Source organism: Saimiri boliviensis, chromosome 4 (assembly GCF_048565385.1).
Source record: "Saimiri boliviensis isolate mSaiBol1 chromosome 4, mSaiBol1.pri, whole genome shotgun sequence".
NCBI classification, from domain to species: Eukaryota; Metazoa; Chordata; class Mammalia; order Primates; family Cebidae; genus Saimiri; species Saimiri boliviensis.
In genome coordinates, this window is record NC_133452.1 from 165,950,341 (window position 1) to 165,958,331 (window position 7,991).

At 43.9% G+C, this 7,991-nt stretch overlaps 1 non-coding gene across 1 annotated transcript; it reads right to left on the bottom strand.

Moving 5' to 3' along the window:
* Positions 1-6,566: 6,566 nt before the first annotated feature.
* On the bottom strand, positions 6,567-6,640 carry TRNAT-CGU (transfer RNA threonine (anticodon CGU)). The gene has a single exon. It is a non-coding gene; the product is annotated as a tRNA-Thr (tRNA).
* Between the last annotated feature and the right edge of the window lie 1,351 nt (positions 6,641-7,991).

The window sequence follows — 7,991 nt, forward strand, 5'->3', positions numbered from 1 at the left end:
GATGCAGCAATGTGCATGTTCCTGTGGTGTACAATGAACTTGATTGGCCCCATCGCCTCAGGGACCCAGAGTAGGAGGGGTGGCATTAGGGCACTGGAATGAATAACTCAACCAACAACTATAAAAAGACCAACAGGAAGGACAAACTCAACGGAAGGTAGTGCTCTTGCTTAATGCAAGTATCAGGACCTTAAATAGTGTCCTCCGGTGAAAGGGAAACACGGCATTGCAACGCGTGCGGGGCACTGTTGGCTTTGGAAGTGTGGTTGCCTGATGTGGCTACGCCTGAGGAATCCCAATCTCAGTATATCCAACCACAGTGTTTGAAGGTCGAGGCTGCGGGGAGCCATGATTGAGCCACTGCATTCCAGCCTGGGTGACAGAGTGAGACCCTATCTTAAAAAAACAAACAGCAACAACAACAAACAAATGAAAAACCAAAAAAATCTGTGCAGTGGGTTGACATTCTGGACCACTGCTCCTGGTGGTAGGCTGTTACGCTCTTTGTCATCCTCCACCCAGTGGCAACGGTGTTTCTCTCACTTGTTTAAGTCTTCTTTCATTCCTCTGAGTTATCTTTTGTAATTTTTCAGTGCGTGGGTCTTGCACTTATTTTTAAACTCACCTTTAAGTATTTCATAGTTTTGAAGCTCTTGTAAATAGTATCTTTTTGTTTTAAAAATTCAGTTTAATCCCAGAAGTGTCCTACTTGGTCATGATGTGTTATCATTTCATAAATGGTTGAATTTGTTTAAAATATTTTCCAATTTCTCTGTGATTTTTTCTTTGACTTGTGGGTTATTAGAACCCTGTGGTTTAATTTCCAGATATGTGTGGCTTTCACAGATATCTCCAGCTGATGTTCAGGTTATTTTTGCTGTGTACAAGAAAAAACTCTGTGATTTTAATCCGTTCAATGATTATATATCTGTACATACACACACACATTGAAAGAATATATCTATGTGTCCTCTGTGTTATCATATGTGTGTATGTATATAGATATGTATGTTAGAGACATTTTGTAATTTTTCAATGTGCAGGTCTTGCACATATTTTTAAACTTATCTTTAAGTTTTGCATAGTTTTGAAGCACTTTTTAAATGGTATCTTTTTGTTTTAAAAATTCAATTTAATCCCAGAAATGTCCTGCTCGGTCATGATGTGTTATCCTTTTATAAATGGTGGAATTTGATTTGCTGAATTTTAAAGGATTTTTTCCTTCTTATGAGGAATGCTGGTTTGCAGTTTCATTCCTTGTATGGCTTTTTCGGGTTTTGGTATTAGGGTAATGCTGTCCTTATTAAGTGAGTTCAGATGTGTGGCCTCCTCTTTTGCTTTGTGAAAAAAATTTGTGTAAAATTTATATATATATATATTTTTTTTGAGACGGAGTTTCGCTCTTGTTACCCAGGCTGGAGTGCAACGGAACGATCTTGGCTCACCGCAACCTCCGCCTCCTGGATTCAAGCAATTCTCCTGCCTCAGCCTCCTGAGTAGCTGGGATTACAGGCACGTGCCACCATGCCCAGCTAATTTTTTGTATTTTTAGTAGAGACGGGGTTTTACCATGTTGACCAGGATGGTCTCGATCTCTTGACCTTGTGATCCACCCGCCTCGGCCTCCCAAAGTGCTGGGATTACAGGCTTGAGCCACCGCGCCCGGCCGGTCTTATTTTTTTTAAAGCTGTTTTCTCACCTGCTAGATTGTCGTCACTTGAGCTCAGTCATCGAGTATACTTTACTGAATACCTTACAGGGTCTTGCACCTTGTAAATTTCAATAATGAAGAGAAATCCTAAGTAATGACTTTCAGATGAAATTCGTTTTTCTGATTCAAAGCAAAAAAGACCCTGAAAGAAAACAAAGTTATGACAGCATAACAGTGAAGGTCAATCAGCCACCAATTTGTCTGGCACTCCTCACGCTCTCCACGTTGGACTTCCAAATTTTTTGCTTTCAGGATCTGATACACAGTGTGAATGCCATCCTCATGTGTAAAGCCCTTGGGTTGAATTTTTCCATCTGAAAACTTTGTTCAATTGATAGAGTATGGAGAATTAGTAAAAGGAATTTTTAAAATTATTATTATTTGAGACAGAGTCTCACTCTGTCACCCAGGCTGGAGTGCAGTGGCATGATCTTGGCTCACTGCAACCTCCACCCACCCAGGCTCAAGTTCTCGCCTCAGCCTCCCCAGTAGCTGGGACCATAGGCATGCATCACCATGCCCGGTTAATTTTTTTATTTTTGGTAGAGAGGAGTTTTTGCCATGTTGCCCAAACTGGTCTTGAACTCCTGGGTTCAAGTGATCCGCCTGCCTTAGTCTCCCAAAGTGCTGAGATTACAGGCATGAGCCACTATGCCTGGCCAAAAATTTACCTTGAAAGTCTTTTTAGGGCAGACTCGTTAGCTGGGCATGGTGTCCTGCACCTGTAGTCCCAGCTACTTGGGAGGCTGAGGTGGGAGAATCACTTGAGGCAGAGGAGTGGAGGTCACAGTGAGCTGAGATCACACCACTGCAATCCAGCCTGAGTGACAAAGCCAGACTCTCTAAAGTGTACCCCAAGACAAGGGATGTGCCTTATTGAGTATGTGACTTATTGAGAAAATGATCCTCTGGATAGGGAAAGAAAAGTAACAAAACAAAGATGTGGTCCCACATAAAGTCTAGCCTTGGCCTGACCCATGAGACAGGGGCTCCAGAATAAAAATTGCATAGCAGAATCGTCACTCAGTCCAGGGACTTGATTTTATACTGCTTCCCCCATTCATCAGTAGCCAGCTGCTGGGAATGGAATGGTGGTGTAATCTACTAGATGTCTCCAAATAGCCAAGGGCAATTCATGGGAGAACTTCACAGAGTTACACCTTTGTGGGGATGGCTGTGTAACTGCCCAAGGGGTCCTTTTTGCTCACTGCACCCAGAAAGACCACAGCATAGCAGTAAAGAAAGAGTTTAATAGACATGAGGTCAGCCACACCACAAAGGGGATGGAGTTAGTACTGAAATCATCTCCCTGAAGGCACAGAAGTTATGGGTGTTTCAAGGACAGTTTTGTGGGCAGGGGACCAGGGTAGGGGCAAGCTGATTGATTGGTTTGAGATGAAGTCATAGGGAATTGAAGCTGTCCTCTCTTGCTGAGTCAGTTACTGGGTGGAGGCCACAGGATGGATTGGCGGGTACAGGAGAGGACGTGTGGCTGTCAGAAATGCAAAAACCTGAAAAGACTTCGCTGTATTGTAGGCTGTACAGTAGTGATGTTATCTGCAAGAGTAATTGGGGAAGCTGCAAATCCTGTTACCTCCAGAACAATGACCGGTAATTATCTAGAATTCAGACCCTTATCATTCTTCGAATTTGGTGGGCTTACATTAGTTTTATAAGAACAGTTTAGTCTTTGGTAAGGGGTATTATCATTTAAATTTTAAACTAAATTTCTCCCCAAATTAGTTTGGCCCATGCCCAGGAATGAGCAAAGGCAACCAACCTGTGAGGCTGGAAACAAGATGAAGTCAGCATGCCATTTCTCTTACTGTCATAATTTAGCAATGGCTGATTCAGGTGTCGTAGCCTGTAAAAAAACAAACTGGGAAGAAAAAGAAATTGGGAGTGTTTCTAAGATTCTGTGCTACTGTAAAACAATTAGGTGAGTGGAAGGTACTCTAGGTTTGTAATTTTAAGCTGAAATGTGAATGTCCCAGATGTCATCTGTTATTTAGGAAAAAGATTTCATTTACTTGCTAGTATAAATCACTAATTTTGTTTTAATGCTTTGTGTTAGTTTCCTCTGGTTGTCCTAACAAATAACCACAAACTAGGTGGCTTAAAGTGATAGAAATTTACTTTCTCACAGTTCTGGAAGCCAGAAGTCTAAAATCAAGCTGTGAAGAGGGTCATGCTCCTTTTAAAGCTCACAGGAAGAATCCTTCCTTCCCTCTCTCGACCATGGTGCTTGCCAGAGATCCTTGGTGTTACTGTAACCACTCAGCAGGTTCTCCTTTCATGCTGCCTAGCCAAAGCCAACTTATCAAGAGGGGAGTTGCAATAGAGAAAGTTTAATTCATGCAGAGGTGGCTGTATAGCAGACTGGAGTTTTATTGTTTCTTAAATCAGTCTCCCCCAAAACATGGGAATTGGAGTTAAGGATAATTTGGTGGGTAGGGTCTAGTGAATTGGAATGCTGATTGGTTGGGTCAATGAAGATGAAATTATAGGGAGTTGAAGTTGTCCTCTTGCACTGAATCAGTTCCTTGGTGGGGGCCGCAAGATCAGATGAGCCAGTTTATCAGTCTGGGTGGTGCAGCTGATCCATCAAGCGTAGGGTCTGTTAGGTTTTACAATGGAATAGTGATGTTATCCCCAGTAGCAACTTGGGGAGTGTCAGGAATCTTGCAGCCTCCAGCTGCATGACTTGTAAACCATAATTTCTAATCTTGTGGCTAATCCGTTAGTGCTACAAAAGCAGTCTAGTCCCTAGGGAGGAAGGGGGCTTGTTTTGAGAAAGGGCTGTTATCATTTTTGTTTCAAAGTGAAACTATAAACTAAGTTCCTCCCAAAGTTACTTCAGCCTGTACCCAGGAATGAGCAAGGACAGCTTGGAGGTTAGAAGCCAGATGGAGTCAGTTAGGTCAGGTCTCCTTCATTGTAATAGTTTTCTCAGTTGTAGTTTTGCAGTGGCAGTCTCATTCCCTGGCTTGTGGCCAGTAACTGCAATTTCTGCCACCTTCTTCACAAAGGCATCTTCCCAGTATGTCTGTGTCTCTGTGTCCAAACTTCTCTCTCTTTCTCCTTATAAACATACCAGTCACTGAATTACAGCCCGCCGTAAGCCAGAATGACCTCATAACTTGATTACTTCTGCAAAGACCCTAGAAAGGCAGATTTATTAGAGAAAGTATGAAAATAGGTTCCAAGAAAGCAATGGCCAAATGAGCATGAGAGAAGTTGACTGCAAAGAAACAAAGGCTTGCTGGAGATTGTATAGAATAGTGTTTATGGCGTAAACTGAAGAGGGCTTTGTGCAGTGCTGATAACCTTGTGCCAAGGTTGAAGTGAGCTGTCTTGCAGGTGCGTGGTGATAGTTGAGCACAGGAAGATTGTGAGTTATTTGTGCAGGAGGGCTATGTGTCCTGGACCATGAAGAAAGGCAGATATATGGCTTATCTGCTTTCTGTTCTTGATTTCCCTTGGTCCTGCCAGCCTGACTCCTTTTCCCTAATTAGGACTCCAGGTTAACTTGGGCCATGCCCAGGAATGAGCAAAGACAGTCAGCCAGTGAGGCTAGAAGCAAGATGGAGTTAGCCACAGCCGTGTCAGATTTATCTTACTGTCATAATTTTGCAAAGGCATTTTCAGAGTAAAAGAATTAAACACTTGGCCCTAATTGTTAAATAAATAAGACAAATGATAAAAAGCAATGATGTAGTGAACTTTATTGCTTGTTTGTGTGCCAAATATCCTTCTAAAATATTTTGTGTGTACTTACTCATCAACTGTATTAGGTTGGCTTATTACTGTTTTATTTCACATATGAAGAAAGTAATGCCAGTGGAGCTAGAGCAATTTGCTCCAGCTCCCTTAGCTATCAAGTGAAGTAGCTAAGATTTGAATACAGGCAATGTAACCTACTTCAACAAGGCCCCAATCAAAATGAACAGCAGTGAGGTCCAGACATAAGGGACAATTTTCCAATTATTTTATCTTGCTACTTATGGTACTTAGAGTAACATAGTAGCCACATTGTAAATATTTCTCATTAAAAAGTAAAAAATAGGCCAGGCAAGGTGGCTCATGCCTGTAATCCCAGCACTTTGGGAGGCCGAGGCAGGCAGATCACTTGAGGCAGGAGTTTCAGACCAGCCTGGCCACTATGGTGAAAACCCCATCTCTACTAAAAATACAAAAATTAGCCAGGCGTCATGGCCCATGCCTGCAATCTTAGCAACTCTGGAGGCTGAGACATGAGAATAGCTTGAGCCCAGGAGGCAGAGATTGCAGTGAGCCAAGATCATGCCACTGTGCTGGAGTCTGGGTAACATAGCAAGACTCTGTCTTAAAAAAAAAAAAAAAAAAAAAAAAAAAAGGTGGCAAGCACGCTTTTTGCAAATATCCCAATTTTTTGTTTGTAGCTACTAATGGCTTTGTTGTTCATTAATTCCTTATCTTGTGAAGTCAATTATAGAGCTGGAGATTTTTGTAATCTAGAGAAGTTTTGTTTATCTACGTGCCTACTTCATTTATCTACATGCTTGAAACTATAACACATTGTAAGTGCTTAGAAAACATTTTACCACAGTTTAAAGCAAGACATTCGAAACTGATTGAAATGGGTCACTCGCATTATTCTTTGGCAGTGTTTTGCAAATATTTGCATTGTCCTCCTAAGAATTTACTTTTTAAAAGTAAGGAATCTGAGCAGGATGCAGTTAAACAATTTGGAATGTATGCAATTGTGTCCAACTGCTGTTATGTTTGGTGAGAATTTTTGGCAATTAGTGGGAAGACGCAGTTCCTCGTCAAGAAAACAATTTATATAAACAGCTGATTTTCTCAGGAAAACGTCAGGCCCCACTGGGAGTCGAACCCAGGATCTCCTGTTTACGAGACAGGCGCTTTAACCAACTAAGCCATAGAGCCACGTGGAAACGCTGTTTAGAAGTGAATCTACTCATTTTACTTTGACAAAATGAGTTTATTGAGTGTTACCTGGTGTCAAAAAAATATGCCAACTTGAGAGAGAATTCATTTCTTCAGTCGCTTTTAAAGACACACGAATACTCGGGGAAAGGTATCCAGCAGTTTACAGTGTCAAAGGGTTTTTCTATTACTCCAAGAAAGAGCATTACAGAAAGCTATACAATACGTGAGGACCATTAAGAGGAATATATTTATACATAATTTTAAAAAACCTTTGAATCTTAAAGTCACTCGCTTAAGGTAAGCGAAGCTGTGAGATTTGCCGGAGGAAGAGCAGGCCTCTCGCGCGTGGAGCCGTGGGACCGGGTGCTAAGGCGGTCTTCAGCTGCAGGTGTCAGCCCGGTGGCTCCGCCTCAGGTCCTGTGACGTCATTCTCAGGAGGGCTGTCAAGTTCTGTGTCCAGTGGGGCCGCTCAGGAGGGTGCGGGGGTGGGGAGGGGCTGGGCACCGGACTCCGCAGCTTTGGGCTCAAGGAATTTGGTCGACACTTTAAGACTGACCAAGAAAACAACATTTGGCGCAGTTTCTTCCCAGCCTTTCTTTCCTCCTGCTCCTCCTGCACTTTTTTTCTTTTTCCCACAGTCAGTTCTGAAAGTCAGTTCTAGAGGAGATAACGCGTTCTCCCCTGTAACCCGTCCTTGCCCCACGCCCCACCCGGGGGTCCCGATTCTCATCCCTCCGGGGACTTGCGCAGAGCCCCGGCCGCGGGCTTCGAACCGACTGCGGCGCCGCGTCCACGAGCGGGCCCAGTGTTGGGCCGGGCAGGGCCGTGGGAATTGGGGTGCATCTGCGGGGCCCGGGGCCCCCAGGACAGGTGGGGACTGGGATGACTGAGGAGTGAGGGCCAGGGAGGCTGGGACTTGGGAGGGGAGACCCAGGACCGCCCAGAACGCTTCCGTGGAGTTGGAGAGGGCGGGGCGCAGCCTCTGCTGCCAGGTGGGACGCGGACACTCATCAGCGTCCCTGAACTCATCAGCAAAGAGCACATCTGTCTGTACAGACGTCTCTTCCCGCGTATTTCATAGTAAGGACTTTTTTTTAAAAAAAGCAGGGACTCGGATCCTAGGTGGGTACAGCTGGGAACGGACGTTTGTGCTTGTTAAAAATACTCTCCGCCGCCCACTCCTGAACGCAGCTGGCGAGAATGAGACGTCAACTCGGCGCCGGCTCAGTCCCAGAGCCAGGTCAGCCACGGGGATTTTCGAGCGTTTTCTCAGTGACTGACTTTTCTTGGATTTTATTTTCCCTGTTTCACACCCAAGTAACGTAAAAGACAGCGCTGGGACCGAACT